Raw genomic sequence first — 26,529 nt, forward strand, 5'->3', positions numbered from 1 at the left:
AATGATCTTGTGAAATAAAATTGTCCCTTACCATCTGGTTCTGTAAGAATGAAGTCACTAGCCACTGTAGTCTCTGACCTTGACAAAAAAGTAATCACTTGATCTAAAAGAGAACTGGAAATTTTTCTTTGAGCCAAATTTGAGGATTATAACCTGGGAAGAGCATCTCAGAAAACTCAGAAAACTGTTCTGCCCATTAGAAACCCAGGGAGGTGTATAAGTTTTTATTGAGACAGAGGGCTGTGCATCAAATGACATTTTATTGAACGTTTACATAATTCAGATCTAAGTGCCATCCTGCTGGTCATGTAACCCCTTACAAGGTCAAGAAGAAATGTTCTCTCTTAAGGAGGGAGTTGTCTTGTTGGTGTTAGGAGAATGTTGCTCTTTATGGTTGAGCAAGTGTCCCTGCCTATGGGGGAGGTTTGGTCAATGTATAATGCAGATGCACAATGCACAGTGTGGGGAGAGAGGAGACCAAAGGGCAGAGAAGAATATATGTTTAAATTTGTCTTGTCTTGCCATAAAATATAAATTTTGTTTCACAACCTTCAACACACCCTGAATGGAATTCAGGACAGAGATCAGGAATGAGGCAGTCTACGCTCTGGGAAAACCCGGCAGAACAGGCCTTCAGATAGTTAGATATTTTCAGAAGACTTTATGAGCCCAGTTTCTTTTATCTTCTCATATGTAGAAAAGCACTAAAATCATGAATGGAGACATCTGCTCCTTGTGACTAGCAGCCACCATTTCGTGACTAGCAGCAAATTTCTGCCAAAATGTGTCCCTGATTCCATGTGTCCCCCTTCACCAAAATCACATACATGCTGATCTTCCCCCTAACTCTTTCGAGCAGTTCCTCAGAGCTATCTGAGAGGCTGTTTCCTTGGCTATAGTCCTCATATTGCCCCAAATAAAACTTAACTCACAACTCTCAGTTTGTGCTTTTTTTTTTTTCAGTTGACAGTTTAAAACTTTCCCAATTTGGCTGCTCAAGGAGCCACCGTTTTGGGAAAATCCCTGGTGTTCTCCTTACTTGCTGCAAGTAATAAAGCCTTCCTTCTCCTGCCCTTTGGCTTGGTTGTGTCTTTTGGCTCAACAAAAGAAGTGTTTCAGGTAACACTTTTAGCTGGTCTAAGAATTAAATTGACGTGAGACTGATTAACAGGAGAAAATAAAACAAAAGTTTAATAATATGTATATCTAGGAGTCATTTTTGGCCTAAGCCATTTTGCAATGTAAGCCTGGCCAGGATGCTTGCCGTTGAAAGGGTCTCAGTAATTAATGATCTTAAGGGAACAAAATAATGCAGAATCAAAGGACTGTTTTCAGGTAAAAGAAGTAACAATAACAAAGATAATTGTAAAGACTCCCAGTTCTCTTTCAATGGTAAAGATTAGCCTGATCAACTGGGAACATAAGGAATGATGATATTGACCTTTTCTGACCCTCGTGACCTCAGTCCACTAAAGCTTGGACTCTGTGGACCACCCAAACCCCTTCATGAATATGCATATACCCTTAGCTTAAAAATTCCCCAATTTTGCTGTTCAGGAAGACACTGCTTTGGGAAAGACCCCCGGTGTTCTCTTTACTTGCTGCAAGTAACAAATCCTTTCTTCTCCCAATCTTTGTTTTTGTTGTGCCTTTCAGCTTGACACCCACCAAGAGGCAAACCCAGGTTTTTGGGTAACATTAGCTCTTTGGCTGGCAATGAAAATGACATAAGGCAGATTAACAAGAGAAAATTAAATTATTATGTGCACATGGGGAATTCACATAAGTATGAAGAATTCCAAAGACAGCAAGACAAGGTGACATATATATATTCTTGACTAAAGAGAAGTGAAACTGAGCAGGACCCTGTGGGGCTCCTGGGCACTAAAGTCTTTCTGTGTCCCCCATTTCTTGTTTGCAGGGACTAGGCTTCAGCCTCCACAACCTTCCCTGAATTCCAAAGGGTAGGGTCAAATAGTTGCTAATCAGGGAAGGGAGGGGCTGCAGAGACAAGGGAGGAACTGTCAAGAAACAATAGTGCAGCTTTGGGACAAGATCCTGGTTCTGCCTCAAGGGAAACATATAACAATAACTGAGCTCTTCTACAGAACTAAAACCCGCAACAAATGGAAGATGTTAACTACTTGATGAAGCATCCTTCATTCTAGAGAGAAGGTCACAGTTTGATAACCTTGAGAAGCATAGAAGCTCATCAGGAGACCACTTGAGGCCAGATTAAAGGATTGCAGGCCCTGAACACACCATAATCCTTCTCAGCAACCCTGACCTTGAACCATTGCTATAAAACTCCTCACCAAATCCCCCCAGGTTGGGACACACAGTTTTGAGGACATTAGCCTGCTGTGTCCCCCTTTGCCTGGCAACACAATAAACCTATTCTTTTCTACTTCACCCAAACTCTGCCCCCGAATTCGATTCCATACCAGTGCACAGAGGCCAAATTTCGGCATCAGAAGGAGGTATGGGTCTGAAATTTCAAGGGGAAGTAAGGTAATTCACAGGAAGTTAAAAAGAGTTAATGTTTGGTAAACAAATGTTTGCTGATCCATCCAAAGACAATGAGCCACAGAGAGAATTTTTTTTTTGCGGTACGCGTGCCTCTCACTGTTGTGGCCTCTCCCCTTGCGGAGCAGAGGCTCCGGACGCACAGGCCCAGCAGCCATGGCTCATGGGCCCAGCCGCTCCGCGGCATGTGGGATCTTCCCGGACTGGGGCACGAACCCGTGTCCCCGGCATCGGCAGGCGGGCTCTCAACCACTGCGCCACCAGGGAAGCCCCACAGAGAGGATTTTGATCAAACGGGCTTTTCAATGTTCCTCCTGTTCTACCACACCTAATATTATACTACATTTATCTCTAGTGATAGCTTCTTCCTGGGACAGGCCTCCTGTCTTAAATTATTTTAGGCCGTAAGGGGGAAGTTCAAAGGCTCTTCCTGAGTCTTTTGGGCCTGATTGTTTTCAGCTCAAAATAATCCACATGCCATAGTGGCACATCTTGTGGTGGCCTGCACTTAGACCCATTGGCTCCCACGTGCAAATGAGAACCATGCAATGACTCAGGGAGAGCCCTGAGCACATTATTCAGATAGACACCAACATGATGCAATTTTTCTTCGGTGTGTTCAGTGAGAGAAAGCAATACAAGAGGCACTGCCCTTTTACTTTGGGGGAGGTTGAAAGTCCCTTCTTAGAAAGGGAAAAAAAGTACTTTTAGAGCATTTAGAAAACCTAAAACCTGTGACTCAATTTTTTTTAAGTGCAGAGTTAATTTTACCCAAATGTGTTTTCTTAAAAATTGCAACCAGTCAAGATCAGTATCTTCAAGGGGTGCACCAGTTGTGATATTTACTGACTTTACACTGTTCTGAAATTGAGGATACCTTCCCTCTACTCAGTTAATGTTTATTTTTTATTAACTTTTAAAACTGTTTGAAGTAGGAGATCTTTTACTGGAGCCTGAGGATTGATAATGTTAACCACTGTGACACTGCTCTGTTACCTCCCATCAACCAAAGAATTGTGCAGGAGCCGATCACATACCCTGTGATTCCCCTCTCTCACCTGGTATTTAAAAATGCTTTCATGAAACCCATCAGGAAAGGAGGTTCAGGTGTTTTGAGCACTAGCTGACCTGAACTCCCTGCCTGGCACCTGCAATAAACGCTGCACTTTCCTTCGCCATAACCTGGTGTCAGTAGATTTGCTTTACTGCACATGGGAGAGCAGACCCACGTTTTTTTTTATCAGCATATTTATATATATTATTATATATTGTAGGCAATGGAGATATTTTACTTCTTTCCTATTGTGCTGTTTTATTTTTTAACTGAGTTAACCATGAAAGTCAATTTTTGTTGATAGAGGAGAAAAGGTACAAATTAATGAGCTATAGTTAAAAATTTAAAGCTTTTAAAATGCTTGTTATTTATAATGAGATTTATATAATAGAGAATTAGGAAATAATTCTGTATTTAAATGGTTCGATTGTGATTGTGGAACATGCAATTGGTAGTCCACAGGACATATACTAAATTTTCACCCTTAGTGATACTATATTTGTACTGTCCATGTCAAGCTAAAATGTTGTTTTTCAACAATCTTTAGCAAACATATCTTAGTTTTATTATTCAGAGGGAATATAGGAGCTCAATTTGATATAGAGAACTTGAGCATTCCATCAACATGAATTTGAAGAATACACTAAGAATATCTTCTACATTACATTGGAGTAGTGAATTACTGGTAATTATTTAGGGAATTCTTTTGAAAAATATAGTCACCAGGGGCCAATGATTGAATTCTATTGAAATATAGAGATAGATATTAATAAGAATGGAAAGTCACATTTTCATTTTATATTGCCCATATCTTCATTTTATTTGTAGGTTTTGAAATTTTGCAAGAGAAAGATATCAGAATTTATACTTCATTCAGCAGAATCCCTTGGACCAAATGATCACACACTCAGAATACATAAGTGGAGACATTACTGACTGTGGCCCAGGAGACAAGGACAAGACCTAGAAAAGACACAGTAAATAATGGAGGGAAAGAAAGATTGGAATAGACAGGCATTTCTCTTAATGAAAAATGTTAACAGTAGAATCCTTGAGGGAGAATCTTTGAAAACATTGGATTTCTATAACAATAAAAAATTGAGTCCCAAAGTACAATGAGAAATAACAATAATGAATAAATAGGATAAAGAAATTATATGTTAACTGGCATACATTCCAGGCGATTATCAGACTCCTGCAGAAACCAGGGCTTTCTGGCCTTTAATTCCCCTTGAGCAGAACTGCAGCGCCCCTGTCCCCAGCCTTCAGCCATCAACTCCAGGACTACAGAGGCAGAGTCCTGGCCCTCAAGTCAGGCTGCCTCACTGACTTGAATGCCCATGGAAAAGGGAACATTGATCCTGACCTGAGACACAGCCCTCAGATGTTTGTAAGCTGGAAAGTCTGCATCAGACTTCCTCCTTGCATCTCTCTAGGGTGAACTAGGGAAAACAAAACGTCAGTAAACCCTTTCCCACAGAAGAAGTCTGGGAAAAAACACATGACGATCTTGGCCTTGGTGCCAGGTGAGGCTGATATAACTAGAGCACACCTTCTCCTGGGTTTGGTACCAGAATCCAGGGCCCTGGTGGGAGGACCTGGGCTCTGCCCTGGGTTCCATGGACACAGACAAGCAAGTGTGATGTCAGCAATCTTCAAGGACCCAGATGTGAGAAAGAGGCAATGAAGACACGATGGCTGCTTCAGGGTGGCTTGGTGTCAGCCTAGAACAGCTGGACTTCATAAGGAATAACACACTGTGGAGGGAAATAATAAAGAATTTATAATAGGAACAGAAAATCGTTTTATTTGAGCCAAGCTGAGGGCTATAATCTGGGAGGCAGCCCCTCAAAAGGCTCTAAGGAACTTCTCCACTGAAGCATGGTAGTCTTATACTTTATCAGAACAAAGAACATACATCAAACATGACAGGGGAATATTCCTTAAAGATTTCAAAAGAGACAGATTTAGTACATATATAGTGAGACAGTAGGATCCTGGTACGTGGGAAAGGAACCTCATCTTCGAGAGGGTGTTAACATGGACATCATAAGAAGGGAGTCATTTACCCTTATTTTTGAATCAGACATTTCTTTTCCTTAATGGTTAAAGCAGATGTGCTGTGTGTGTTTGACAGGCTCTTTCAGTTCACACAAAGTTTAGACTGAACCATGTATAAGCCTAAATGATTTCCCCATACCTCATTACGTGAAAAATTTCTCCCTCAACACTATAATTTGGGGCTTGACTAATCTTGGCGATAAACCAGACACATAATACCCTCAGCTCTCTAGGCCTCTCCACCTGCAGATCCTGCTGTATCCTCCCCCCCAGGGCACAGCACCACAAGAGGGTGTCAGGTGAGGGGTTTGGGACTCAGAGAACTGACTCCCGAAAGTGTTTCTGTTTTCCAAGATAAATAACAATACAGTTTGGATTCTAAAAATCATCCAAATAAGTGAAAAAAAAAATGCTAGACCAACAGTGATTCACAGCGTTTTTCATAAGATAAATGAATGTTATAGAATGAAAGAGTAAATAGAGCCCAGAGGCTTTAATATGTAAAATTAAAATGGAGTTCAGTAGTGTTTAAAACACATCCAAAGGTCACATTTATGAGCTGCAAGTCCAGCTGTATTCCACAAGAATTGAGGCAAATGCATGAAAGATGAGTTATGAGTAAAGCACTATCCCCAAACTGTGGGTGTGGGGAAACTCATCCTAGCACTTTGTGCAGAACTAATACATTGCAACCATATCTGGTTTCAAAACTGATATTTTCTGCAACTAAAAAGGCAGAAATAAGCTAAATAAGCTACCTATCCCCCCTTTGTCCTTCAGTTATTAATTAAGACTCCTATTTCTTCCTCTCTTATCTATTTTTTAAATTCCAATTTCAAATGCCAAAATATTCAGCTATTATATATGATATTGTTCTCTTAATTTAGTCTCTACACAGCCTGAAATTTCTTTTTAATTTCCCTATTTTATAATTAGTTTTATATTCATCAATTATGTGATATTTCCAGCAGGTACTGAGCTTTTATGCTCCAAATGTATGCCCTTCCATACTTTAATGCACTTAAATATACTTTATACTTTTACATCAATTTAAAAGGTAATCTATTGAGTGCAAATTCTATCTTCAGCATTTTGTTGGGGTCAGCAGTGGGGAGAGAAAATGTAGAAGAAGGAAAAGACACAGCTTATTGTTCTCAAAAGAAGTTACAGAGAAACCTCTGACTTCCTTATCAAAAGGAGGCCCATTTCTTTTTCAATGTCTTTTCTTTTTTTTTTTAATTTATTATTTATTTATTTATTTATTTATGGCTGCATTGGGTTTTCGTTGCTGCGTGTGGGCTTTCTCTAGTTGCGGCAAGCAGGGGATTCTCTTCGTTGCGGTGTGAGGGCTTCTCATTGTGGTGGCTCCTCTTGTTGCGCAGCACGGGCTCTAGGCTCATGGGCTTCAGTAGTTGCAACATGCGGGCTCAGTAGTTGTGGCTCGCGGACTTAGTTGCTCCACGACATGTGGGATCTTCCTGGACCAGGGCTTGAACCCGTGTCCCCTGCGCTGGCAGGCGGATTCTTAACCACTGTGCCACCAGGGAAGCCCTCAATGTCTTTTCTATTGACTTCAAATCTATCGGGCTTTAAAATTATTTGTGTGTGTGTGTGCTCATATTCTGACTGTCTCTCACAGCAGATTGTGAGTTCTGTGAAAGTGAGGCAGGAGATAGATGGGCCCCAGGGTAAGCAGCAGGAGTTCATTCCCTCTGGACAGAAACTCCAAAATATCAATAACAGGTAATCGAGAAAGGAGGCTGTGCCCTGCCCAGATAAGAGATAAAAGACTAGATGTTCCTCATTCTCGTAGTCAAGGAGACCTTCCCAGCTACACATGTGCAGAAGGGTTCCTTGGAGGTCAAAAAGGGAGAGGGCACCACCCCATAGTAAGTGATGTCAACTACCCATAGGCCTCTTCGCTAGACTCCATCTTGGCTAAGAGATGCACATGAACACGGGAGGACCCTGAGGTATACCAAATATGGACTCAGAACCAGGCAAAGCAAGATGATTGGTCAAAGGAAACCCGGAAGAAATTCCCCATAAAAGTGATTCAAACTACCCTGCGAGCGCAACTCTCTCTCTGAGCCCGCCCATGTGTCTATCCACATGTATTCTTTGTCCTCCTAATAAACGCTTTACTTGTTTCACTACTTTCCATCTCTGTGGAAATTCATTTCTACACAGCAGACAGGCCAGGACCTTGTCACTGGCCACTAGTCCCTGGTGATCTAGTGGCTAGGATTTAGTGCTTTCACTGCCCCGGCCTGACTTCAATCTCTGGCCAGGAATCAAAATCCTGCTTCAAGCAGCTGCAGGCTGAGGCCACCTGAGATGAAAACAGGGGCAACGTTTATCTTGTTTAAGGTCATGTCTTGATAAAAAACAAAATTCAACTGAGTAAATTTGAAAATCTGATTGGCCTTATTTGATGCTTTATGAATTGGGCAGCATCTCATCTAGTAAATAGAAGGGCACTTTGAGAAGTTACACAGAGTGGAAGGTTTTTATAGAAAGGAGGGTGGGCAAGAAAGTCATTAGCAAAAGAAAAAAAGGTTATTTGGGACCAGTACTATCTTCTCTTTGTAGGGAAGGGAAGCCTTGAGTTTTATCTTGCAGATTGCCTCTTCTTCTTGGGTTGGGGGAGATGGAGAGGGCCCCTGTGATAGATTACCACATTGGTGCTGACCAGAAAATTCCAGATTTCAGAATTAAGATAACATTTCTGGTGAAGGTCGAAATTGCAAGTAGGTTAGGTATTAAATATATGCGTGGTATCGTGGGCTTCAGCACAAATGAAACCATTTTGTGTCAGCGGTTTTCCTCCTTAATAGTCCCTAATGCAGAACTAGCAGAAACACAACAAAGATTTGTGAAAAAGTAAATGAGTGCCTAACTCAATTGGTCAACTGGTGTAAAGAATGTGGCATAAGAATAAAAAGATCTAGAGAGCAGATGAAAGAAGCTTTTGTTTATATTTTTAAAAGGAATGTCTTCTGTGTTTTCAAATTACTGCAAATCTAATCAGCAATGTTGATGTGACTATTAAAAATGATGCTTTTTGAAAGGTTAGAGAAAGGAAAAACAAGAAAAAAATAAGGATGTTTGGCATTCTGGATGTTGGCTAAATGGCAATTTAATCACTAAGAACATATTTTATTCTATTGTCATGATATATATGTAATATATGTAAACATATATTTATATGTCATACATAATATATATTTCCTTTTAATCACCCCTATTGGGGTACAATTTACATACAACTAATAGCACTCATGTTAAGTGTATAGCACAGTTAGATAAATTTTGACAAATATATACAGTTGTGTAATCACTACCACAATCATGATACAGAAAATTTCCATTACCCAGAAAGTTTCCTTAGGCTCCTTTGTGGTCAATCCTCACCTTCCTACAAAAGTGATATGATGATTTGCTTTCAGTGACTATAGTTTTCCCATTCTCAAATTTACATAAATAGAATCTAACAGTGTGTATTTGGTTCCTGTTTTCTTTCACTCAGCATGTTTTGAGATTCATCCATGTTATGTATATTAATATTTCATTCCCCTTTATTGCTGATGTGAATTACTCATTCACTTGATGATGAACATTTGAGCTGTTTACAGTTTGCAGCCTTAACCTTTATGAAACCATCGGGATTTCCATTAGAATTCTTTAATTTCTTACCCAATTCAACGGTATGATTTGAAAGTTATCAGAAACCTGCACTTGTCAGAAAGTCTTTAGTATGAATCTTCCTGAAGATGAAGCATTTTTGCAAAAGCATCTATGAATGATAAAAAGACTTAAAAAGACACAGTTAAAGAGCTGGTTAAAATGCAATTGACAAAAAAAAAATTTGTTTACTTCTGTAACATACAAATTTGACATATTCAAATTTTAGAAATTTTATTAAATTTCATATAACATAAGAATATCTATATTAATGATATTTAGTATAATCTAAATGTATAACCTAAGAAGGTTGGAGATACATTTATCTCTAATCAATTGACAGTGCCTCCCATAACATACCAAATAATCCTAATTAGTTTAATATCTCTCTTTGAGATGACTTAGGGGTCCTCTGAAACATCCCAAAGCTATCTAGAGGTCAAAATATCTTTAATTAGGATTCTCTCCTTGAGAAGTTTATCCAAAATGTTAAAAAGTTTCAAGACACTTGGTCAAATAGGATTACAGATCACTGTGAAACAATCCTTATCCATTTAACCAAAGTTACAATGAAAGATTTTAAAAGCAAGTACAGAAAGTTATAACAGATTATTTAAAAGGTAAAGAAAATTTACCATCTGTAATCAAAAGCAAATCAATATTCCAAGAAAACTTTTTTCTCTTAACAGAGAGAGAAAAAAATTTTAAGTTTTTGTACCACTTTACTTTTAATCTTAAAATTCATTTACTCAATTAAATTCATTCTAATCTTAGTGAGTCCTGACAACACATAGAATTTCTTTCTAAAGATTACTTTTTCCCCAGAAATCTACAACTTTCTATATTCATATTAACTTGCCCTTTATTTTATTTCCTATTTAGAAATAACCAGCTTTAAGAGAAAATTACTTCCTTTTTCTTTAACAAAATAAATTCCTATTCTTCATACCTTCTTTTAATGAAAACACACATCCTATTACCCTGTATACTAAAATGTTCTCATTATTTCTAGTGGCTTTAATTACATATTTAATTAGAATTCTCAAGTCTTAAAAACCTAAATTCCTAGTGAAAATTAAGAAGTAAGCAATTATGAGCTGTTCTTTACATTAGCATTCTGTAGATTGGCAAATTTATAAATAAATGCTATTTATAATTTCTAAAAATATGTGCTTTCTTATGGAAAATGTCTCAGTGTGACACCAAACATATTTATTAAGAGTCTTAAATATCTTTACTTTCTCTGTAAAAGGAAGCCAATGTTTAGTAATTAATATTTCAGTATATTATTTTATTTGGAAAAGACCTCGATATTCAATGAATTCTCATCATTTAGCTTAATTTAGTTAAACTTCAAAATTTCAAGTTACTAAAACGTCCAGAAAAGCTATTTTTAAGTAGACATTCCTAAAACATAATTATTCCCAGAGTTCACCTAAAAACTCTTGTCTCATTTACCTCTATTTTATTCACTTGTTCTCAAAAATTATGTTTAGATTACCCAAGAAAACTTTATGAGACATTAGACCAAGTCAGCCATTATCCCAAATTTAATATTGAATATTTTTCAGATCACATGAATCTGAAATTCATTCAAGTTAGTTTCTTTTATATTTCTGAGAATTTCTGTAAGTGCTTAATTTCCTTTAAGTCAATTAAATAGAGCTCATTTGCAAACTAACTTTGATAATACCATCCAAAGGAAAAGAGATATATTTATAATGTACACATGGACATACATACATTCCAGACAAACAGAGATCTCACAGTTTTCCTGCCTGAGTTTAAAAAGGACTCTTCTCCCTTTTTTTCCCCCCTCAGTCTCAGGAATTGGTGATGGTATAGACAAGAGTGAGTGAGAGTACATTAGAGCCCAGGGTAGAACATTTACATTTCAAAGGCACAGGGAGAAAAATGTAAGTTCCTCCTAGTAAGATTTGTTTCCTTCTGGTCAGAATAGTGAAGAGATACTTTTAACAAGCCAGCTTTTTCATTCGCAAAAACAAGTTTTAGAATGTCAAAAAGTGCCCCATCTGGGTCATTATTCTCCAGAGCCTAAAGAATACTGTGACCACATGATTTTAGAAAAATATCACCTTCTCCTTTTCATGGGTATGAGCCCATGAAACTAAGAGCTAAGAATTTCCCGATTCTGCAAAATACACCGTAGGGAATATAAGATGAAACAGAGCTCTGATTACCCATTCTCAGTTGTTTATGGCTGGTAATCTTAAAATCTCAAACAAACAAACAAATGTAGTCTCTCAGGGTTTCAAACTCCTCAGCCCAAAAGGGAAAATCCCAAGAAATGGTTAGCCACTGACAGACCCAAATGGCTAAGAGAATGAATACCCTGGTATTATCACACACAAGTTCCACTACTTACTAGAGAAATCTCAACCAGCAAAGCATGTGTCTTTTTCCCTTTACCACAGAAATCAAAAGTGCCATGGGCCAATGATGCCTGGTCAGTGGCAAGTGTTCAGGGCCATCTCTGAGACAAAGGTGCTCAAGCAGCTGCTGAGTAGTATCCATGAGCTGCCACTGGTCAGGGGCCAGTGTGCTATGGTTGAGATGCCCACTAGGGATGGTGGCCCCTTCATGGTTGCCCAAATTATTGCCAAACCAAACACAGATTCACTCACCCAATGCAGAGCAAAGCCAATCTACTGATACCAGTTGTGGTGAAGGAAAGTACAGTGTTTATTTGCAGGATGCGAAGCAAGGATAACAAGCAGCTAATGCTCAAAAGACCCAAACTCCCTGAAGACTTTTGGGCAAGTGTTTCTAAAGACAACATTAGGAGTGAGGGTCTCAGGGTGAATGATCAGTTCATGGACATTCTTTTGATTAGTTGGTGGAGAGGTGACAGGGTGATATTTTGGGAAGCTTAATCATCAGCCTTCTTGTTCCAACCAGTCTGGGACCTACATGCTTGTGATCAGCATGTAGTCAAATCCTCCATCTGGTGGAGAGCCTTAGTGTCTACAAAAAACGCTCAAGTGTCGTGGTCCATACGTGGGTTGGAAAAGAATTTCCAGACACAAGGCAGAATGTAAAGAAGATAGAATTTATTGGAGGAAAGTGTCTCTGCCAGAACAGCAGGCTGACTTCCTAGTAGTCTGGGGGAGTGGACCCCAAACATGTGCTATTGATCAGTTTTTATAGCCAGAAAACAAAGGAATGCTCCAAGGTGAAAATTTCGTTTACTAATTGGTCGAGGCACATATACTTTCCTTCTATAGGGTGGCAGTGGGACAGGGAAGATGCCTTTTCTTATTTGGGACAGGTCTCATGGCCCAGCTGGGCTGAGGAATTTCATAACCATCACAACATGGTGGGGAGGGCAATTAAGGGTCTGATAAGGGGTGTAAGCTGACACTTTTTCAGAGAGGGTTGTCCTTTGTCCTTGAAGCACCATTGTCCTTGGAGCACCACATCAAGGATATGTGTCAGACTGTTATCTATATCCCTTGAGGAGAAAGGGATATAGACAACACTGTTTTTCAATCTATTGTTACTTTTCTTGCTTGACTGCTTTTCCTTTGTTTCTGAATTTTGTCAGTTCTCTAATCATTAACTGCTCTCTGGAAATCAAGGGAGGCCTAGGAGACTAAAGCTTTGTTCTACAAACAAGAAGCAGGGAACACTGGGAGTCTGTCACTGGGAAGGCCCCACAGGATCCTACTCAGTTTCACAATCATGAATAAAGTTGTTTCTATGAACGTTCATGTACAAATTTTGTGTGGACATATTTTTCTAATTTAAATTCCTAGGGGGTGAAATTAGGGGGTTGTATTAATGCCGAACTGTTTTCCAAAGTAGTACATCATTTCACATTTTCTTCAGGACTGTATGAGACTTCTGGTTGTTCTCCATCCTTACTAACATTTGATGCTATCAATCTTTTTAATTTTAGTCATCCTAGTAGATGTGAAGTTATTTGCATTGTGGTTTTAATTTTTCTTTGATGACTAATAATGCTGAACATTTTAAAATGTTGCTTATTTACCATTCATGTATCTTCTTTGGTTAAGTGTCTTATTAAATTTTTTGCCCAATTTAAATTAAATTGTTTGTCTACTAAGTAGTGTTTTCGTAAAAGCTGGAGAAGAAGCAATATGGCTGGATTACAGAAAACAAGGGGGAGAGTGGTAGGAATGAGGCCAAGAGAGACATGGGAGAAGGGGAGAACAGATCAAACAGGACTTTGAGGCCTTGGTGAGAACTTTGGATTTATTGTAATTAAACTGAATTCACTGGATGATTTTGAGTGTAGAGTGGCACAATCAGGCTTAAATTTTAAGGGACCACTTTGGCAGCTCTGTGAACAGGCCAGAGGAATGGGAGTAAACACAGGATAGACCAGGAGGTTATTGCAGCAGTCAGAAAGAGAGAAACTGGTTAGTTGCAGTTCTGAATGACCTTTCCCCTCACTCTTGTTCCTGACATTCCAAACTGCATAATTTCAGATGTGGAAGACTGAGAAATTTCCTGGATTTTCTCAACAGAATAGTGACTTACTCAAGGCCTTTAAGTGGAACACACTCTACTGAGGGTTGAGAGAAAGCTGACAATAGTGGCTTGCTTAGCTTAACTCAGTGGTTATGGTTGTTAGTTGTGGTTGCAATATTATGGTTGTGTGACTCTTTGGTTAGTATTCACTTTCTCCATCTTGGAATATACGTTTGATGAGGATGGAAAAATGATCTCTGTTTTTAACTCACCACTGTAGCCTCAGTTTGAGCACAGTGCCTGCCAATTAGCATTTAGTCAATGGGTTTTTTTGTAGGGGAGTGAATGTGTGTATGTGTGAGGGAGAGAGAGAAGAGGGGCAGAAACAGAGAGGGGAAGAGACAGACATAGGGACAGGGGAACAAGTCCATATTGCAAAAGAACAGGACAATATTTTCTGTGAGTAGAATGCTCAGAGCCTGTGTACTGTGTTCTTTTCTACTTTCTCAGGTTAGATTTATCACTTCATAAATTTTCTTTATCTTATCCAAAATGAATCTACATTTTTTTTTCTTATAAGTATAAGGAAAAAGATTTTTTGGGGGGGGGGAATTTTTAATGTCTCACTACAATTCAAGTACCATACATGTCTCTTTCTATTATTTGTATATCTTGAAAATATACCAGCATTATTGTCTAACACAAAGGAGGCACTAAATAAAATTTTTTCTTTGAAACATTGGTACTATAAATTATAAGAGACAGGAGCCATGTTTTCACAGCTCTGTTTCTTGAGCACCCAGCCCAATGGTATTGTGGAGATGGAATAACAATCACCATGAGCACAGGTCACTGCTGACAAAGGGACTTGCTTTCTCTCTAAACCATTTGACTTTGTTGGTGCCCAGGGCAGGATGCTCCAAAATATGCCTCAGTGGAATATTCCTTTGAATTAAAGTTACTGAAGAAATGACTGATGCAAGAGAGACACACTGACCTTCCTATCTGTCTCCATGAAAGCAGGAAATTAATATCTCATGTGAATGGTGCCCTCCCTGTACCAGGAGGTAGAAAGACATCATTAGCACCAGAGATAGGGAATGCAGGGTCAAGAAGGCTGTATAAACCTTGTGACTTCTTTAACTCAAGAAGGTTGGCAGGGACATTTCTTCCTCCTCAACAGCTGACGAGACAACCAGGAGGCTGGCTAAACCCTGCTTCCCACCACAAGACTGCTGCAGCTGAGAGATCCTAGGACACAGGACAAAGGCCAGCAGAAGGTAAAATTTCTTATCTCCTCAACTTCCCAGGCCTGTAAGGTCTGGTGGGAGGGAAAGTGCTTAAGAGTCTCCTTTTCTCTATGTCTAAATTTAGATTAGCAGAAGAAAATACTTATGGAGCAAGATCCTTGTGACATAGAAAATCTGGTTTTTGGAAATGAGTAATCTCGTCTCAGTTTTTCTTAATCCTTTCCTCCCAGAGACAGTCACTGTTTTTCTTTGTCTCTGTCTCCTGAGTCATGTTTCATAAGAAGAAAGAACCATAGGGCAGAATACAGGCATAGGCCCTATAAGCCTGCTGTTTGAGACAGCCTCACAGACTGGTGAGTTAACAGTTCTCTCCAGTCCAGTGCCTATTAAGACAAACTTTGCTGTCAGTCCTCTATATAAAAACTGGATGAGATTTTTCCTTCTGTATTTTTCTGTGTCCTGAGAGTTTGGCTTTCTGTCCAGTGAGAATATTCTCTCTGGTCTCCACCATCTGGATGGTGTATTTACTGGGGTGCATCTGGTAACCAGTTGAATTGACTGGGGTTCTGAGACACAAAGTCATAAACAGCACACTCTAGTCTTGTTGTGCCAGCTGTCAGAGGAGTTTGTCCTAAGGGGACCCAGTCCATAAGGGGCCTTTGTTGTTTCAACCTTCATTGCCTTGTTAGTGTTGGAAAAGTCCCATTCCAGCAGCATATGCCTGGTGTCACAGATTAGTAGGTTTGGGATCAGAGGTGCCTCAAATTCCCAGGAGAGACCAGGGACACAGTTTGCATTATACCACCCTTACTGCCTGTGCAATGAAGGCCTTTGCTTTCTTAGGTTATCCTTGGAAATGAATTTTCACATTATAGGGGCTATATCATCCGTGCCCTCTCCATCTGAAAGTATGCTTATTTCATCCATGGTAAGGATTTATTCTAAGCCTGAAAAGTTACCTCTGGGTCGTTCCATAAAAAGGCTTACTGATTTGAGTCACTATTTGAAATTAATGAAAGGTCTTACTCCTCAATGGCCAGATGATGGATCCTTTAAATTTGCTGTATTTAAAAGATTCCCTTTTTGAGAGCTCTCATCATAAACAGCTGTCATATTGGTATTTATGGAAGGATCAAATTGAAAGGAAAAATAATGTATAACAGCTAGCCTTAGGGAATCGTTATTAAGATGAAATAACAGAAATTAAAGATCCAACATGAATTCCCCTTTTTAAGAAAAATTTTAAAAATTGCCCCATCTCCTCAGTAATTCCTTAGGCCCTCCTACAAATAATTAGGAAAAGATCAGTTGGAAGCCAATATTCAAGAGCTAATAGAAACAATTATCTTTGTCTTCCAAATCTCTACAAAACCAGAAATGCAACTTAGGAACAAGTCAAGGCCCATTTATCTTCACCAACCCTGAAACCTATTCCTCTCAAATTCTTGCAGATATTATAAAACTTGAGGCTAATTGGAGCAAAATTGTCCTGTACTTAAGAAGAAAAAGTTTTTAAAATAATAATTACCCTGAGACTTATGATAATAGAAAAATACACTCCAAAACTCACAGAAGAAAATTTACACTTTTTTCTCTGTCCCTTAAAGTTATAAATCTTACCATGTCTTTGAAATGTAAACACAGCCACATTGCCTGAGACTGAGCCCAGATTATCTCAATTGTTAGAACCTGAAACTAAAATTTAAAGAAAAAAAAGGAAAGAGGTTTTTTTTTTAAACAAAAACCACCAGAAAAACCCTCTCTTGCTCAAACTCTAAATCACAGTCTCCTTCAAATTGTTTATCAAGGGCAAGTACACTTAAAGGGCAAGAAGACTTAAAAGTCTTCTCCATAAATAATAAAAGACTGTAGCTATCTGAGTGAGTAAACTTAATTTATTCCAACAAGCAATATAAAAATTCTCAAAAATATAACAAAAACGAATACAAATATTTTTCAAATTCACATGATCTAGGATAATTTTTGGTAAGTAAAATCTAGTTCAGGTTTAATGGTTTAATTAATACAGACATATCTTAAGAGTTATCAGCATTAAGTATAATAGCTTTATGCTATGTAGTTTTACTAAAAGTCAAATAAGCTCATGTTATCTCTTTTACAAAATTTCTCAGAAAAAAGTAATAATAATAATAATTTAAGATGATGGCTAACACTACTTTAACATCTTATGAAATTGTCATGAGTAATCTGAGTGATTGTTAAGAACAAATTAATTAAATAGACATAAGATAAGAATTCTTTTAGGTAAACTTTTTTTAGCAATAATTGTTTTTGCTATGTCAACTTAATTAGTTTTCTAAATGTCTTTGATAAATTGTACCCTTAGAGTTTTGCTAAGTTAAATTAAATGAATTGAATGTCTAGATCATTTCCAACTAAGACAAAATACTGAAATATTAATTGCTGAACGAGTCTAAGTTTACCTACTTTTGACCTCTTATTACACACTAAATATGTTTGGTTCTATTAGTAAACATGTCTTGTGCTTCATTAAAAGCTTGTACTATGAAGTAGAATATGTTTCTAGAAATTATGAAATGTATTTATAAGTTTGCCAAGCCACAAACTACTTACACAGTTAATAATTTTTAACTTTATCTTTACAAAAAAATTAAAGCTTCAAAGGATTAAGAATTGTAAATAATATATGTGGTTAAAGCTACTAGGAATTATAAGGAAATTAGAATATATTTTGGGGTAAGAAAAAGTGTAAGGTATGGAGATGTTTTTGTTAATGTAAAAACTTTGTTAAGTGATTTTTGTCCTAAAGCTGGTAACTTCTAAATGGGAAAGAGAACAAGGGACAAATCAAAATGGACAGAGAAAGTTGTAAGAGGTTTGTTAAAAAGGAATCTTTAGAAAGGAATTTTATGTGTAGTCAGGTCTAAGATTGGAATGAATTTAATAAAGTGATTGAGTTTTAATATCCAAAGTAAGCTGGCAGAAAATTAAAATTTGTTTTTTCTCTCTTTTTGCAAAATTTTCTTAATTATTGGTCTGCTCTTAATGAGAAATTGTAAACAAAGACTTCTTTTTACATTTAATGTAATCTGTCTAGCAAAACAAATATTGTACATTTTGTCTTTATGAGTCTTTGATAATTTTGAAGAAAAACGGAGTGCTTTCAATATTAAAAGAGCTAAGTCTTTTTACACTATTTAACTATCTGTATTTACATGTGAATCTTTGTCACTTTGATTAAATTGATAACTAACTATTAATTCACAGTGACATATGATCATATTTGACAAAGTGTTTTAAAACATTTTTATTTTTGAAAAAGTAGATTTTCCCCCAAGTCAAATTCTAAATGAAGTCTTATTGACCTGGAAATAACGTTCAGGTTTTCCAGAGGCCCCTTGGAACACCTTAAAAGATTTGTTTTATCTTATTAGAAAAGAGAGCTATGAAAGTCATTAGGCTTATTTGGTATGTTACTTACATGGGAAGCATTGCTAAATAAATGATCCTAAACTCTAGGTTATATCATAAGGGTGAATGTTATTAATATAAATGTTCTCGAAAGTATATGAAATTCCTAAAATTGGATATGTCCTAGTATAATGTTATCAGTCATAATTCTAGTTATTATCTTAAATGTTTTGTGTCACAGAGATAAATTTTCTTGTCAATTCCATTAGAATGAATCAAATTTTTAGTAATGGATATTTGTCTTTTATCACTTAGACAATGGTTTTACTCAGATGCTTTTACAAAAGCTTCCTGAAAATGTGTTTCATGTTCAGAGAAATTCATGGAAAAGGATCTAACAAGTATTCTAGAACACAAGTTTCTGATGAATTTCAAATCATTACACTGAACTGAGTAAGAATTTACAAAACCCTAATGGAGAAATTGATGGTTTCATAAAACTTCTAACAAAAGATCAAACAAAACAAGAATTAATTACATGGGACTAAGTAAACTGAAGAAGATGGTTATAATATTTTATGATTTTAAAAATAAATTTATTTATTTTATTTATTTTTGGCTGCATTGGGTCTTTGTTGCTGTGTGTGGGCTTTCTCTAGTTGCAGCGAATGGCAGCTACTCTTTGTTGTGGTGCATGGGCTTCTCATTGCAGTGGCTTCTCTTGTTGTAGAGCATGGGCTCTAGGTGCATGGGCTTCAGTAGTTGTGGCTCAATGGCTCTAGAACGCAGGCGCAGTAGTTGTGGCGCATGGGCTTAGTTGCTCTGCGGCATGTGGGATCTTCCTGGACCAGGGCTTGAACCCATGTCCCCTGCACTGGCAGGCAGATTCTTAAACACTGTGCCACCAGGAAAGCCCCATTTTATGATTTTTTTTTCGTGGTACGCGGGCCTCTCACTGTTGTGGCCTCTCCCGTTGCGGAGCACAGGCTCCGGACGCGCAGGCTCAGCGGCCATGGCTCACAGGCTCATATCAATCAGTGTGATATACCACATCAATGAATTCAGTAAAGTCACAGAATACAAAATTAATTCACAGAAATCTCTTTCATTCCTATACACTAAAAACAAAAGATCAGAAAGAGAAATTATGGAAGGAATCCCATTTACCATCATATCAAAAAGAAAAAATACCTATGAATAAATCTACCTAAGGAGACAAAAGACCTGTACTCTGAAAACTCTAAGATGCTGATGAAAGAAATCGAAAGTGACACAAACAGATGGAGAGATATACCATGTGCTTGGATTGGAAGAATCAATACTGTCAAAATGACTATACTACTTAAGGCAATCTACAGATTCAATGCAATCCCTATTAAATTACCAGTGGAATTTTTTTTTTAAGATTTTTTTCATGTGGACCATTTTAAAGTCTTTATTGAATTTGTTACAATATTGCTTCTGTTTTATGTTTTTGTTTTTGTTTTTTTTGTTTTTTGTTTTGGTTGCATTGCATGTGGGATGCCAACTCCCTGACCAGGGATCGAACCTGCATCCTCCTCATTGGAAGGTGAAGTCCCAACCACCGGACCGCCAGGGAAGCCCCCACCAATGGCATTTTTCACAGAACTAGAACAGAAAATTTTAAACTTTGTATAGAAACACAAACCCCCAAATAGCCAAAGCATACTATGAAAGCAAAAATGGAGTTGGAGGAATCAGGCTCACTGTCTTCAGACTATATTACAAAGCTACAGTAATCAGTATGGTACTTGCACAAAAACAGAAATATAGATCAATGGAACAGAATAGAAAGCCCAGAAATAAACCCACACAACTATGGTCAATTAATCTATGACAAAGGAGGCAGGACTATACAATGGAGAAAAGACAGTCTCTTCAATAAGTGGTACTGGGAAAACTGGACAGCTACATGTAAAAAAATGAAATTAGAACAATTTTCTAACACCACAGACAAAAATAAACTCAAAATGCATTAAAGACCTAAATGTAAGACTGGATATTATAAAACTCTTAGAGGAAAATCCAGGCAGAGCACTCTTTCACAGCAGCAATATCTTTTTGGATCCACCTCCTAGAGGAAAGAAAACAAAAACTAAAATAAACAAATGGGACCTAATAAAACTTAAAAGCTTTTGCACAGCAAAGGAAACCATAAACAAAACAAAAAGACAACCTACAGAATGGGAGAAAATATTTGCAAATGATGAGACTGACAATGGAATAATCTCCAAAGTATACAAATAGCTCATGCAGCTCAATATCAAAAAAGCAAACAACCCAATCAAAAAATGGACAGAAGATCTAAACAGACATTTCTCCAAAGAAGACATACTGATGGGCAAAAAGCACATGAAGATCTGCTCAACATCGCTAATTATTAGAGAAATGCAAAACAAAACTACAATGAGGTATCACCTCACACCAGTCAGAGTAACCATCATCAAAACATCTACAAACTGTAGACTACAAAAATGTTGGAGAGGGTGTGGAGAAAAGGAGTCCTCCTACACTGTTGGTAGGAATGTAAATTGGTTCAACCACTATGGAGAATATTATGGGATTCCTTAAAAAACTAAAAATAGAACTACCATATGATCCAGCAATCCTACTCTTAGGCATGTATCTGGAGAAAATTATACTTCCAAAAGATACATGCACCCCAGTGTTCAGTGCAGCACTATTCACAATAACCAGGATATGAAAGCAATTTAAATGTCCACTGACAGATGAATGGATAAAGAAGATGTGGTACATATATACAATGGAATATTACTCAGCCATAAAAATGAATGAAATAATGCCATTTGCAGTAACATGAATTGACATAGAGATTATCATACTAAGTGAAGTAATTCAGAGAAAGACAAATATCATATGATATCACTTATCTGTGGAATCTGAAAAAATGATACAAATGAACTTAATTACAAAAGAGAAACAGACTCACAGACTTAAAAAACAAACTTATGGTTACTAAAGGGAAAAGGTATGGGGAGGGATAAATTAGGAGTTTGGATTCACATATACACACTACTATATATAAAATAGGTAATCAACAAGACCCTACTGTATAGCAAAGGGAACTCTACTCAATATTCTGTAATAACCTATATGGCAAAAGAATCTGAAAAAGAATGGATATGTGTATATGTATAACTGAATCATTTTGCTGTACACCTGAAACTAATTCAACATTGTAAATCAACTATACTTCAATATAAAATTAAAATTAAATTTTAAAAAAAGAGATTAAAAAAAGAAGTGTCTTCCAATGCAAGGATCAGATCAAAGAACATGAATGGAATATTCCTACTGGGACGATTAGGAGGATAACACATCCTTGGTAGGTGCAGAGCCTGTTCACTTATCCTCTGACTTTCCTCGTTCCCTTTCTCTACTACATCCTATTAAGCAGATAAAAACTTTGAGAAAGCTGCCTCTTCCTTCACCAATGCCAAGCAGGACAAACTCAAAGAGCCATTTGTCTGTCTGTCTTCCTCTGATGTTGCTTCTTCATGTTTGAGCTATTGGGAGGAGAGAGAGGCAATAAATTCTCTCAATAAAAGCAAAAAATAAAAATAAAAAATAAGCCTATATGGTCAGTCACAATCCTTGCTATACTTATATAAACAAGACCAAGTTTATTGAATCTAGACTTATTTTGCAAACAAATTTGTCTTAATTTGGCTATCTTTGATAGAAATGAGGGTGATTTTAGAGAGAAAAATTATCTTTCGATAGAAATCAAAATACATATTGTGGATATTAGATTCTAGTGCTATTAATTTTCCTTGAAGTTTTGTTAATTACCTGAAAACTGGACTGTATCCTGAATTTTTCTAGTTTCCTCCACTACCTGACTACAACTCTCCAAACTAGTGTTTCCAAATTTTCTCCCACCCTTTTGACTTGGAATAATTGAAACTAAAACTGCCTTTTTTTCTGAAGTCCTGCATACTGAAGGTAGATATCTTAATATAAACTTCAGAGAAATCTCCACAGCAGCTCATGTTTAGACAGTCTTCTTCGTTCCTGTTGCTATATGGACCACTCAGAAAGTTTACCTGAACATCTGATGGACATTCAAACTACAAAAGATGCTTTAACCCTGACATTTAGAGATCTTCTCAACTGTCTACCCTCAGAACTCAAAAACTGATATGAAATTTGCCTCAGTTATTAACCATTGTTTTTTTGTCTCCATAGCAATGCCTCTTATTAAATACCTGATTGCTTGTACAGTAAGCTTAACTTCTACTTGGAAATACTGCTTTGGAAGAGAAAATTAAGGTAAAATGATCATATGGATGGACTCTAATCCAGTATGACTTGTATCTTTATAAGGGGGGAATATTAGAACACAGACATGCACAGACTGAGGGGCAACCATGTGAGGACACAGCGAGCAGGTAGCCATCAAAGGAGAGAGACCTCAAAGAAACTAAACTTGATACTTTGATCTTGGACTTCTAGCCTCTAGAACTCTGAGAAAATATATTTTTGTTGTTTAAGCCACCTAGTAGCCAGTGTGGTCTTTTGTTATGGCAGCCCTAGCAAACAAATACAATCACTATTAGGGAAAAAAAAAATCATGTGCTTTGTTATTCCAGTAGAATGATTTTAACACTGATTACTTCTTACCTTGAGATTATAAAAGACAGTGATAAACATTACTGTAGAGTATATATGAGTTGTGTCCTATGAAACAAAGGTAGTTAACAAACACCTCTCAGCTGTAGCTGATGCCATGTGTTCATCTGATCAGCAAGAGGACATGAGTGGAAGGGAGAACCTTTTCTGCTTCAGACAAGCAACTTCCTGGCTTACCCTGAGTATGACAAAGAGGGCCATTGCTTGGGGACCAGGTCTCCAAGCAGTCACAACAGGCCTCAGGAACCCACAAGAAAATTGTGAAGGAAGAATATTACTAGCCAGGCCCATATGAATCTTTTCCTCCCATCACTGCTCTTTTGTGAAAAATTCTTCCAAATACACATTTTTGTCCCAAAATATCATGTTGGACGCTCGCTACTAGGAGCAAATTTTTCTAGCATCTCTGTTGGATGAAATTTCACAATTGCAAAATCACTCAGAAAAGAGTTCATCCTCCCAACACCTCCCCTGCACCAGTGTCCCCCTAAACAGCATCTGACCACAATATGAAGGAACTTACCTCCCAGGTAAACAGGTGCTTGAATGTGATTTAATTATCTCTGCATCCTCTCCCTGGTCTCCCTGTGAAATCCAGTCACCTCTTTGCATTAAAGCATTTCTGTGAGAAGCCCTGTAAGATGCTGGCTATTCTCAATTCTGTCCTGCTGGTTTCTCTGAAGTGCCTAGAAGCTGTCCTCTCCACACACAAACTGTTCTGACAAACTTCATTTGAATGATTTGCATTTTAATTCTCAATTTGCTTCTGTTCCTAAGCCTTAAGGCTTTTTTTTTTTTTTTTTTACCAATTCAGAAAAAAGCATCATTAAAAAAAAGACAAGGTTGGGCTTCCCTGGTGGCGCAGTGGTTGAGAGTCCGCCTGCCGATGCAGGGGACACGGGTTCGTGCCCCGGTCTGGGAAGATCCCACATGCCGCGGAGCGGCTGGAGCTGTGAGCCATGACCGCTGAGGCTGCGTGTCCGGAGCCTGTGCTCTGCAACGGGAGAGGCCACAACAGTGAGAGGCCTGCGTACCGAAAAAAAAAAAAAAAGACAAGGCTCCTCGCAGATCTAACATGCTAAGCTTTAACTTAGTACGTTCTTAGGACTGATGTTTTCCAAGGAACAAACTTTCTTGTTTCCTGTGCAATAATAAAGGTTTGTTATAAAAGTTAAGTACAAAAAGTGAGAAAAAATAAAAATAGTGGTATCTTCACAGTTGAGTTCTTAACATATTTTCTGATATACGTAAAAGAGAAAAATTGGCAAAATGAGTACCAACATTTTTAAAAATAATAATTAAACCTAAATCCCTGGATTTACCAATTTTATAAAATAAGAAAGTAACATTTTATAAAATACAATTTTATGAAATATGATTTTATAAAATTTGTTTAGCTAAGTAACAAATGATTTGCCCAAAAAACAGATTTAGCAGGTGGAGTCCAGGGGGCACATTCTACAAAATAAATTTATTGACACTGTAAAGGGTTACTAGCATAAAATTGTGGTGGGAATAAAAAGGGCAGTGACCTTCTTCCTGAAGTTTAGGAGTGATCCCTGAACTGAGAGATATCTGAGTTGAAGTGGTCACTGGAAACAAATGGTAGAGACAAATCACAGAGAGCAGACTGTATCAATTCCAGCTTCTGGACTCAGAGAAGGAAGGAAGAGCTTCAGATTTCATTGCAGAGAATGAGGCTGAGAAACTTTAAAATCAGATGCTTTTTCCCAGATCCAGGGGGCCAGCTAATGCACAAAAATGCTTAAAGCCACATTGGTATGTCACCTTTATTTCCTAGAGAAGATGTTAGCATTTTCTAAATCCTCATCTACCGTGCCTGGCATGCATTATTTTATAGCTTTCTGGAAGTTTCATCAGCACCACTGGTATATCTGTAGTACGATGTGTCTGTGGAGAGTACAGAATGCAGGTCCGGGTTGGGGGCAACGGACTCTTCTAGCTACCACAGTGAGTGGTGCCCCTGCAAACCTGAGTAAGGAAGACAACTTGCCTTTGGGTGGGTAGTGTTACAATCTGCATGTCTAGGGGCACAAATGTAAAGACCGACCCTGTTCTGGGAATGATGATGATTCTGACTGACCTCAAAGGGGTAATTATGAAACCCCTGGATCATCAGGATCTGGATGTTCCCTACTTTTTCCATGGTGTGATCATGACAGAAAGTGTGGCTGTAGATATCTGGGAACATTTCCAGAAATGTCCTCCTGTAGGAGTTAATTATAAAGTAAATGTGTATAAAAGAGAAAATAATATTGAAACCTATCAAGGGGAGTAGATCTGAAGGGTTAATATTGTAGATGGATTACTTTGGAAAAAATCTTTTTCCCTTGGAGTATTAAGAAGTCATCGCATAATTGCCATCTCTCCACATTTTGTTCTAGAGTGCCTGGTTTATTGATATCAGTGTGAGACCTGTTTTAAATAAAAATCTATTTGTAAAAATCCAGATCTGTAATATGTTCTAAATATCATTATAGTATCTTTTAACTATAGATTAAAAATCACTTCATTTTCAACAAAATATTTTGATGTAAACATCAAATGTTTTGAAAACAAAGGGGATCTGTTTTTGTTGTTTTCTCTTTTATCTAATTTTTGTATCCATTTTGTCTGGGCATATTAAATGGTAAAAATATTTATAAGATTTGCACTAGGTGAATCTTCTTAAAAAGAAAATACTGAAGGCCACAGAGTCTGGGAATATTAATATCTTTTTAATAGATTGATCCCCCTTGATTTCTTATTCTGGAGTAAAGGTACAAGTTTGTTTTTTTGTTTGTTTGTTTGTTTGTTTTTGTTGTATGTGGGCCTCTCACTGTTGTGGCCTCTCCCGTTGCGGAGCACAGGCTCCGGACGCACAGGCTCAACGGCCATGGCTCACGGGCCCAGCCGCTCCACGGCATGTGGATTCCTCCCAGACCGGGGCACGAACCCGTGTCCCCTGCATCGGCAGGCGGACTCTCAACCACTGCGCCACCAGGGAAGCCCAAGGTACAAGTTTTTCCATGAAAATTAGACACACAAATCATCTGACAGAATGTATGACAGATGGAAAATGATTGATGGGAATTTTGCTTTAATGCACATTGTTCATTGTAATTTTGCCCAGCTTAATGAACTGTGAATTAATAATGAGGAGCAACACATTCAACGTATTATAGTAATAAAGTGCTTTTATGGACATTTTTCATGTTTCCAGACTTTCTTGGCCACCCTGAACAATTTTAACTCAAAGGATTAAAAAATAATTGCTTATTTAACTGTGTTAAAATAGTCAACTTTGAAAAGGATATTTTCCTGTATGAACTTTTTTCTAATTGATTCCATTTTGTTCTGATCAGTAAACTTACCTGAGTAAGCTGCACTATTTAAAAAAAAGTGATCTGATAGAGTATTAGATGACATACA

The 26,529-nt window shown here is 37.6% G+C and overlaps 1 pseudogene across 1 annotated transcript in view; it reads right to left on the reverse strand.

Moving 5' to 3' along the window:
• LOC307070122 (ferritin light chain-like) overlaps positions 1-26,529 on the reverse strand; it is a 57,752-nt pseudogene that overhangs the window by 29,086 nt on the left and 2,137 nt on the right. Inside the window, exon 2 of the transcript in view lies at positions 25,202-25,325. The product of the transcript in view is annotated as a ferritin light chain-like (transcript). The remainder of the gene's footprint in view (positions 1-25,201; positions 25,326-26,529) is intronic.

Source organism: Hyperoodon ampullatus, assembly GCF_949752795.1.
Source record: "Hyperoodon ampullatus genome assembly, contig: scaffold_433, whole genome shotgun sequence".
Lineage (NCBI taxonomy): Eukaryota > Metazoa > Chordata > Mammalia > Artiodactyla > Ziphiidae > Hyperoodon > Hyperoodon ampullatus.